Source organism: Mchenga conophoros, linkage group LG18 (assembly GCF_057382185.1).
Source record: "Mchenga conophoros isolate Kocher_MC1m ecotype Shallow Benthic linkage group LG18, M_conophoros_male_GT1.1, whole genome shotgun sequence".
NCBI classification, from domain to species: Eukaryota; Metazoa; Chordata; class Actinopteri; order Cichliformes; family Cichlidae; genus Mchenga; species Mchenga conophoros.
The window spans coordinates 17,808,908-17,819,967 of record NC_140543.1 but is presented as its reverse complement, the minus strand read 5'-3'; positions in this window follow the sequence as shown (position 1 = coordinate 17,819,967).

Genomic DNA, 11,060 nt, shown 5'->3' with positions numbered 1-11,060 from the left:
GAAAGCTGGGATAAATGAGTGAATGACAGTCTTTGAAATCCCAGTTGTTCATTCGTCAAACTTTGAACCGCCGTACTACAGACTTCTGTGTCTCCGCAGTGGGTTTTGAATGATTTTCTTGTTGTAGCCACCGTACAAACAAAGGCACCCCTGTAGATTTATGTCTCATCCCTCTCTCTCATATTGGACTCTGAGGGCTTTAAGGCTGTAATTAAATTCCAATCCCCACTCTCACTTCTCCACTGACTGTCCCTGTCTCTGTGGGAGGCTGAGAAGCTGGGTCTTACTGTCTGTTGTGGTTTGTTTGAAAGATCCAGAGTTCTCTGGAAACCCCAGCCATTACGATAGAATTCACACATGTGGTGCAGAGAGAGGGAGAAAGAAAAGGCCTTTGCTCTCGCACAGACGCGGGAACTGGTGTGACATCCGGTCTGGTCGAGAAGTTGAGACACTGCAGCATGTGTGCGTGTTTTACCCACATCACCACCTCTGCCTGTGAACTGCAGGATTTGAGCATTCTCACGTCAAAGTCAGGGATTGTCATTCCAACACGTTGCTATTTCATGCATATAATAGTGCTTTCGAGGGGTGTTAAGATGCCCATATGAATAACTCCATCATTGTACCTATCAAAGCCTCGCCTTAGCAGACGGCCACCCACTGCCAAAGCACAGATTGCTGGCATCAGCCCATAGCAGGGCCAACAAACTGGAATCAGCTGCAGCAGCAGGCTGTCAGTTGGGACCCCTGACAGCGATATGAGGGGCTAGGCTGAGCAAGTCCAGTCCGGCGGGGACCAGCGGGAGAGGAAGGATGAGTTCTGCACCACTGATCCAGAGTGACAGTGATGGACAGGTTCAGAGAGGAGAGCTGATGGCCAAGGTTTTTCTCCTGTCTGGACAGTGTTTGAAAAGATGGACATGACGGTCGCAAGGCTTCTGAGTCCAACAGGGCATGTGTGCCTGCGTGTGTGCATGTGCATGAGTGACTGTTCCAGAGTGTTGACGCGCGTGCACACGCTTGTCAAACGGTCAAGCAGAGCAATAAATGTGAAAAGTGACACTCAAAATCTGACATCAAAAACTTGTTTGTGTACAGTTTTAGCTCCATTTCAGGCAGAGCAGTCTATTAAATTATAGAACGTCTTTATTTTTAACTAATTATGTTTGCCTGAGTCTGAAAATGATTCTTGCTGCGTTTGTTTGACTTTCTTGATGCAGCAGTAAGGACGGGTGCTGCTATTTATTGTATTCTTTTCATAGGCAATAAAGCCCTCCATTAGCTCTTGTTCTCATAGTCCCATATTTATCACTTGGTTCTTTTAATTATTTTAGGTTGATTGGACTCATTTTAAACATTTTTTTAGAGACATCACCCTTGAGTAGAAGTCCAGTTTCATATCTTCGGGCTCCTAAAACCTCCAAAAGAAAGAGAAGCAACAAATATTCAGAAATGAACATATTTGGCATTCGTAGTAAAAAAAAAAAAAAGAAACATATCCAAATATCTGTTCATCAGCTAATGAGCTGGTTTATAAAATCACCTCATTTCTGGCCCGGTCTTTGCTCGAGCTGCCATTACTGTAAGCACCACTAGCAGAGGAGCAAATTCCCTCTTTTTCTCTCTTTCTCTTGTTTTATAGAGCAGGGAATCGACTCTGTCTTGTTAAAAACCTGAATTATTTGTCACAAAAGACGCTCCTCTGCAGCTCACGCTTCATCGAAAGTCAAGGTTCCCCCTCTGACAAGTAATTACGTCAAGAACAAACATTCCCAAAGGCAGCAATTAATGCTGAACTCATAACGCACAATGATACTCCGGGGTCCCGGATCTAATATGAACGATGGCACCCCTGGTTGGCGTGTTTACCACATTGTCTGCATCTCACAGTTTGATTTTCTTTTACTCACTTTAAAGTTTTGCTCATCACGTCGAGTGCGTGCTTCAGTCACTCTAAATATTTCCTCTTTGCCTTTTAGATTGTGCATGCTACCATACACAAAGACAAGCAACGGAAATCATTGCTTCCCTCCCCAGGTGAGCTGATTCATTTTTCAGACAGATATATTATCAAATGGTACAACTTAAGGATGCAGCCCAGCTATCCATTGTCTTTATGATGATTTTTTTTAACTTCTCCTACAGGACAGATCACTCCCCCATCCTCCCCTCTTCCCCCCGTGGAAATAAACTAAAACGCAACCCCTGTCCTCCCCATTTCTCCTGGATGTCTTCAAGGTCTTCACCATATCTCACAGAACCCTTGTCCAAACTTGAATTATGTCAGTACATTTCTTCCATGGTCAGGAGAAGCTTTCAGAATAAATAGTTGATAGGCTCGGTCAGAGAAATGAAAGTGAAATGACCACTGCCTCTCCGCGCCGAGGAAGATTGACATGCAGCATTTGGAGCCTGGCGGTTTGAGGGACGGCTTCCTCTTTTGCGTGAGGTGGTCAGAGACAGCTCTGGGTTTAGGCTTTAGGGGCTTTGTGAGGTTGTTAAAAATGTTCCTGTTCACTTTTCCAGCTGCAGCCTTTTAACGGTGCATTAAACGACAGTTAACCCAGCCCCCCACCCCCCTCAAAAAAAAGAAAATCCACCAGGGAAAACAAGCAATGCTGTCTGAAAATCAAGGAAGGGTCAAGTACAATCCTCTGGCAACACAGACGTGCAAAGAGAAAAAGCAGATATAGTTTTAAGGTCACTTTAGATGGGAAAAAAAGACATATTAAACCCCTAAGTCACCAACAAAGAGGCCGCAAACAAGCGCCAGTAACACTTTAAGCTATCTGAGGAATTTTTCATCACTTGTATTTTCTCATATGTGAATTTAATTACTCTTATATGAGCAAATGTTTCATATTATTGCACCAGGGTTTAAAGATTACAGCAGGCATGTTTGGAAAATTGTAGTCGGCGCGCTGCAGTGACTTAATGCTAATGCCAGCAGGCTAACTTACCCAGAGTGACAGTGACAACATGTTGACGTTTAGCGAGGACGATGCCGACCATATTTACTATCTTAGCTCAGAGTGTTAGCAGATGTTTGCTAATTAGTCAGGCTGACAATATTTGATTCGCTTTATTAGAATTTAGCAAATCTAATGCAGCTTTACGATGAAGCTGAGCCGAAGTATAAAGAGATCACTGTAACAGCTGATCACAAGGGGGGCAATTATGGGGGAAAAAACAAATCCAAGTTCAAAAGTACCAGGGGTAAAATCATGAATTTCATAACAATGTAGTAGTTATTAAGATATTTTACTAAAAACAGATGCCAGCCGCATGGCGCAGCAAGGGGGAAAGCCAGGGGATCACAGAAATACATAGTTAGAGCTAAAGCGCAGCAACTAAATGTTTGGCGAAGCCAGAGTATGTCATGTTGACATGTATTTTGGCATTTGATTTTTATGCCACAGCAATACAAAAATCAAAGGAAACCACATGTGAAGTTACAGCAAAACACAGCTGGAAACCAAACCAAACCGCCGGCTCAGTCCAGCTCAGTCCAAATCCAGAATCCAAGTCCAGACAGCAGCTTGATCCAGTCATGAGGAATATAAATAAAATGAAAAAAACACAAAATAAGAGTGGTTCTGAAAAAAAAAAACCTAAACCATCATCACCACATACACACAAACACACACAAATAAATACATAAATGGGATAAACTTCAAGCAAAGTAAAAACTTTTAAATTCCACAATGAAGTCTGTTAAACTGCTGTTTTTAAATAAAATGTGAACGTTCATTTCCCATTGTGGTTTTATTGTTACTGGACTTTTTAGACACATTATGTTGCTCGGAAAATTTATTTTTGATTTTTTTTTTTATCAAAAGGCCGATGACCTCAGTATTTGCTGACTGCTGTTAGATCAAGGTAAAGTTTTCTTAAGGTTTTTTAGCAGTATATTTCATAAAGGCATCCTTCAAAATAAAAGTCTAACGGATAAAACACAGGAAAACTTCAAATGAAGGCGTTACATTCTGTTATAATATGAAAACTTCCCATCAACCTGGTAACTTCCCATTTTTCTGCAGTAACATTCAGTAGTTTCTGGGCTATTTCAATCACATAGCCACACTAGCAGCAAAAACTCATCATGTGTGATATTTCCTGTTTTTGAGATACTGGTCAGGTTTGCAGCAGGTAGAAAAATGGGTCACTATCAGGGCAACATGCTGTTTATTAATCTTTCTTTTTTATGAGAGGAGAGAAAACTTTTGCCACCGCCGTGTACTCTTCTTATTCCCACCATCATCTTTTTTCCCTCTCTAAACATCTCAATACAGAGTATTCACATTCTCGGCACTCTCGAAGCAGACTCGAGTCAAGACCTTTCAGGGTGTAGACGAAGCAAAGCGATAAGGAAAGGAACAGAGGGTTCACTGCAGAGGCCCTGAGCGCAGTGTGGGATTTTCCTTTATGCATTTACTGAAAAGACCCTTCCTGCCCTTTCTTTTTGACTGTGCTGAACAAGATGTGAGTTCTTGAAATGCAGCTAATGTGCTAAAATGCACGTCCATGAAAAAGTTTATTTATGGATAGTAAGGGGGGGGGGCTAGAAAAAAAGAAGGAGTAATGTGACCAAGGCAGGAACAAGTGTTGCTCTGCGCTTTACAAAGACTGAAATGTGAAAGACATGTGGAGGGTGAAAACTTGGGAGATTTTTTTGGGCTGCCTGGAGCTTTTTTGAGTGTGAGCTCACACAGAACAGAGAACACAGAGCAGCAGCTCAGAGTGACTTTCCATAATGGTTTTTTTGCTGTCGGCTTCTGAATGTTTTTTTCTTTCTTGCATTGCACAAATGGAAAAGAAAAAAATAGAGAGATGAAGGAAATGCTTCAGAACAACAGAGAGGATATTTGCCCCTGTATTTATTATTTATTTAGCAGTGTTATATGTCTTACATTTTTAAATCATTCCTCTTCAGGAAAACCAGCAAGACTAGTGAGTCAACTGAGGATACTTGCTTTTCACTAAGAGCTCTGGGTCTCTCTTCTTTTTTCACACAGTCATTCACCACATGGAGAAACCGTGGAGCCACTGGAGGAGACGTCAAGTGGACTGAACTGCAGGCCTCTTGTCGGGGTGCCCATAGTATGCGAGCAACCTTTCAACGCAACGCTTTTGTTGGGTAAAAATGCAGAATGAATAGTTATTCATGTAGCGTGTTAGGTGGGAAAGAAATACAGCCTGGTTATTTTGCATTAAGGGCTTTGGTATTTATAGTGGTGTGAAATAATGTGAAACACAGTCTAATATCCTCGGGGATTTAGCATAAGAAATACATGAGAAATAAACCTTTTCTTGTGTTTCGTGCACAGAAACTACTTGCTTCAAAACAGCAAAATATTTAGAAATGAAAAAACTGTGGATCCTAATTGTCACTCGTGTCTCTTATTCTTATTGCCTTCTATTGTCAGATATAAAAGACTCAAGCTAAAGTCATATCAGCCCAGCGGTACCAGCAGATTTTCTATGGCTTATTTTACTTAAAAAGTCATCTTTTTACACAAGTTATCCTCTCATTCTGAGCAAATCAGGGTTAAAGACCGTGAAACTAGTAGCCTCTCCGCTTTTGTACTCTTGTGCCAGAAAAGAAAAAGTCCCCCCACGTCTGGGGACATGCTTTCTTCTAATTGGCTCGGAGATCTGGGGCTCCTTAGAAGCGAGGCTCACAGCTCTGCATCTTCCTCGCCTTGCTCTGGGGCACGCTGATAGTAGGAAGCTGCAACAACTGAGGAGCTTCCTTCTGAAATTTGATCTGTACCTCCATAAAAGTGTCAGGACGTTTTCCCTGAGCATCAAACCGTGCGCCCAAACTGACTCTGACAGGAAGTTTAGATAACAAAATATTTCCAAAACAAATGTCACAATGAAGCATTTTTATTACTCTGTCCTCATTTTTCTTTTGTTTTAATGCGTTTGCGGGTGGTTTGGAGCATGTGTGTCTGTCTTAACTCCTAAACCAAATATTTTGCTGGAATATGAACCCTTGTTGATGTAGTCTGCATAAAAGGTCATTTAGTGGCTACAAGAAGGCAATAATAAAGCATTTCACCGTGTGTAGTAGCTCAGTTCATCGCAGCTCGGTATAGTTTCAAAGCCAGGGCCAAGCTTTCTTTTTCTTTTCTTTTCTTTCTTTTTTTAAACCCATCACTTTGATTTTCAAACTGGTGGCTCAAGAAAACATTGCTTTAGGCATCTATGTAACTTCAAGCATGACATTGATTATCTTAGCTTCATAATTATCTCCACATGTTACTGTACCACTGTATTTCACATCCAGACTAGGCTGGGCACAATCCTGGGTGGGAATGAAAGCCTTTTTTAAATAAAGGCACCCTGCAGTTTAATGCTATAAAACGTCTCAGTATTCCAACTGCGAAGTTGGCGCCAAACAAAAGCAGGGCACGCTTTCAGTCAGAAAATGACTAGAAATGGCTGCCATACATGAGAAATATATGTGATTTCAAATGAGAACAAGGCTTTAAATGATATGATGAGGAAACAAAAGTTTCTATATGGAGGCTTATATTTGCCACTGGGAAAAAAAAGAAATTAAAAAAAGGTAAGTTGAAATTTCAAATTAGTATTTAAAAATTTTGAGTTTTGAAGTTGACATTTTGAGATAATAAGCTGTTAATTTTGACTTAAACATGATGTAAAAAAAATTTATTAATTAAACAAATGAATGTTGAAATTATTACATGGATTAATTATATTTATTATTTAATAATTAAAAATGAATCTATTTTAAAATAACTGTATGCATTAATTTTCCTGCATTTTTCCATTTTATTTATTTTTTCAGTTCTCCTACTCTGTTATTTTTTCTTTACACTTTCACCTATACAGGGAGTGCAGAATTATTAGGCAAGTTGTATTTTTGAGGAATAATTTTATTATTGAACAACAACCATGTTCTCAATGAACCCAAAAAACTCATTAATATCAAAGCGGAATGTTTTTCGAAGTAGTTTTTAGTTTATTTTTAGTTTTAGCTATTTTAGGGGGATATCTGTGTGTGCAGGTGACTATTACTGTGCATAATTATTAGGCAACTTAACAAAAAACAAATATATACCCATTTCAATTATTTATTTTTACCAGTGAAACCAATATAACATCTCCACATTCACAAATATACACAGCAAAATCTCCAGTGTTAAATTAACACTGGAGAGTGTCTATATGGGTCCACACCTCTGAGTGTTAAATACAACACTGTTGAGTGTTAATTTAACACTTTTGACAGTGTTATATGTTTAAAAGTAACCTAGTCAGTTTTGAAGATTAACAATGGCTAACACTGAGCAGTGCTGATTTTCTAATACTGGAATATTTCTAACATTTTGAGTTATTTTCCAGTGTAAATAATTGAAATAATTCCATTTCAATTATTTATTTTTACCAGTGAAACCAATATAACATCTCCACATTCACAAATATACATTTCTGACATTCAAAAACAAAACAAAAACAAATCAGCGACCAATATAGCCACCTTTCTTTGCAAGGACACTCAAAAGCCTGCCATCCATGGATTCTGTCAGTGTTTTGATCTGTTCACCATCAACATTGCGTGCAGCAGCAACCACAGCCTCCCAGACACTGTTCAGAGAGGTGTACTGTTTTCCCTCCTTGTAAATCTCACATTTGATGATGGACCACAGGTTCTCAATGGGGTTCAGATCAGGTGAACAAGGTGGCCATGTCATTAGTTTTTCTTCTTTTATACCCTTTCTTGCCAGCCACGCTGTGGAGTACTTGGACGCGTGTGATGGAGCATTGTCCTGCATGAAAATCATGTTTTTCTTGAAGGATGCAGACTTCTTCCTGTACCACTGCTTGAAGAAGGTGTCTTCCAGAAACTGGCAGTAGGACTGGGAGTTGAGCTTGACTCCATCCTCAACCCGAAAAGGCCCCACAAGCTTATCTTTGATGATACCAGCCCAAACCAGTACTCCACCTCCACCTTGCTGGCGTCTGAGTCGGACTGGAGCTCTCTGCCCTTTACCAATCCAGCCACGGGCCCATCTATCTGGCCCATCAAGACTCACTCTCATTTCATCAGTCCATAAAACCTTAGAAAAACCAGTCTTGAGATATTTCTTGGCCCAGTCTTGACGTTTCAGCTTGTGTGTCTTGTTCAGTGGTGGTCGTCTTTCAGCCTTTCTTACCTTGGCCATGTCTCTGAGTATTGCACACCTTGTGCTTTTGGGCACTCCAGTGATGTTGCAGCTCTGAAATATGGCCAAACTGGTGGCAAGTGGCATCTTGGCAGCTGCACGCTTGACTTTTCTCAGTTCATGGGCAGTTATTTTGCGCCTTGGTTTTTCCACACGCTTCTTGCGACCCTGTTGACTATTTTGAATGAAACGCTTGATTGTTCGATGATCACGCTTCAGAAGCTTTGCAATTTTGAGACTGCTGCATCCCTCTGCAAGATATCTCACCATTTTAGACTTTTCTGAGCCTGTCAGGTCCTTCTTTTGACCCATTTTGCCAAAGGAAAGAACGTTGCCTAATAACCCTGATATAGGGTGTTGATGTCATTAGACCACACCCCTTCTCATTACAGAGATGCACATCACCTAATATGCTTAATTGGTAGTAGGCTTTCGAGCCTATACAGCTTGGAGTAAGACAACATGCATGAAGAGGATGATGTGGACAAAATACTTATTTGCCTAATAATTCTGCACTCCCTGTATGGTTTCCCTCGGACCTATTCATGCACGGTTGTCCTTCACAGTGCATTAAAGGGTCAACCTTGTGCCAGTTGCTCCCAAACTCACACTCGCATTTTTATTTTTCAAGGATTTTATTTGGTTGAGATTTTGGCAGATTTGGTCCTCCATACTCTCTGTGCTGTCTTTTGAGAATACTGTTTCTCTGAATTGCCAAATCAAACAACACTTTGAACTGGGACACACAGCAGAATCGACTACATTTTATCTTCACAAATGTATTTATTTTTTCCACGTCTAGACTCCAGTGAGATATGCTTTCTCACACATTCACCTTTCTAGTCCTAGATTTAAAAAAGAAAAAAACAGAAAGAGAAAAAATAATTACAATCATTATGTTTTGTCTCAAATGGCCAAAAAATGTGGGACCAATTGCTTAAATATGGGAAAATTCCTTTCTTGACCGTTTGATTAATGGCAGTCGTGTGTTGTGTTTGTGCCTCCCGGGAATGTATTGATATTACTTTAAGGGAGACAACCCAACCAAAACACAGCCCTCTACAGAGTGTTTACTGTATAATGGGTGTGACAGGCTACCTTAGCCCAATTCTGAGGTCACTGCTGGTGTTTCCTACGAGGTATGACAGTTTTACAACTGCGGGGCTCAGACTCAGATTGTTTCTGACATGTTAGACTGCTGCTGCTCGCCGTCTGTCTCACCATCTTTCCCCTTCGCTTTCTCCTCTTCAGCCTCCCTGACTCGGTCTGAAACACACTCCATTTCTTTCTTTCCCTGCAAATTATATACAGGCTTTCTGAGCCAGCCAGCCAGGAAAAGGGACTCTTGAGCATATTTTAAGCCAAAAGTCTTAATCTCTCATAATAGCTTTTATTTGTTAAAGTTGAGTGAAAGCCCATATTTCATTTAAATGGGCCTCTGCTGGGACCGATGAGGGCTAGTTGTGGTAATTTTCTAACAAGCTTTAAAACAACAAACTAGAAATGTCAAGGGGCTAAAATAAAATAAAAAATTAAAAGAGAATCACAGCATGGTTAAAGTGCCATAAACTGCACAGGAAAAACAGATTTTTCTTTTCCCCACTCCTATTCAACACACCTTTCACATCTATTCTCCACCAGCATAAAAATGCAAGGCAGCTTGATTTCGCCTTGTTTTGCAGGCAGGTTTGTGTCACACAGAGAAGCCGAGTGAGCCAAGGCAGTGCGGCGCTGTTCGGTGGGATGGGTGGCAGCAGATGCAGGAGCGGTTCAGATATTCTTTATCTTCATGCTGCAGAGCAGTGAAATATGGAGGAATGCAAGCTTTACATTTACAGAGGCCCCGAGGACACACAACTCTCCCCCTGCATTGTGGTTGTGATAATATAATCATGCATAGTTTCTGCACTAGCTAAAGAATAAAGATTGCTATCCAAGAATATAAATATTGTCTGCAAGAATGTGTTTTAATTTTAATAATAATGCTCCTCCCTCCTTTCCAAAAGACAGACTTTGGTGGAGTGGGTCAAAAAGCTGTCTCTGTAAACATCCTGTTCATGTTAGCTTTGAGAAAGCTTTGGGGGGGAATTTGTTAAGAAAAAAAATGTACCTCCTTTCTAAGTACTCACACAGTATACAGTATATAGGCAGTCATTGCACACACACACACAAGCACACCACATTTGGCCGAGGCTCTGTGATCTGATTTTGAATGCAGCATCTTGTTTGATGTCTTTTTGATGATGGACATGAAATAATGTCCAAATCACCAGAGGCTGGAACATCAAACAGTTCCAAATGAAAACACGGTAATGTCTTCTCGGACTGAGCCTTATTGCGCCTTCATTTGCCACTGCCCCATGGAAGCTGGGCTTTGACTACGAACAGATAAAAGATGAATTGATAAATGAAGCACTTTCATCTCCAACAAACTTTGACAACTTTTTCATTTGCAACACAAACACTGCATGGCTAATACGCTGCATCATAATATAATCAGATAATGAGAGACGGTAATGTCAGCAGCTCAATGAAAAGTCAAAGGTGGAAGGAATATCTTTGAAGAGGATGAATGGTCGGAAATCATCGCAGCAGGATAAGGAGTGCCCGGGATCTTTGTATGAAGAACCCCACACACGCACACCCCACTCCAACACACGCAGGCAGACAAGCACAAACAGTACAGGATCATTTATATATTGTTCTATTTCAAAATCCAATGTTCTTTAAGATAATGGGGTGAGAGAGCTAATGCAGAGCACAGGTGACTTAGTGATAATGAACCAATATATATGCATCATGCAAAACTGAGCCTTATGCTTGGCAAAGAGAGCTCAGCACATCCATTCATCTCAATTTCGCCTG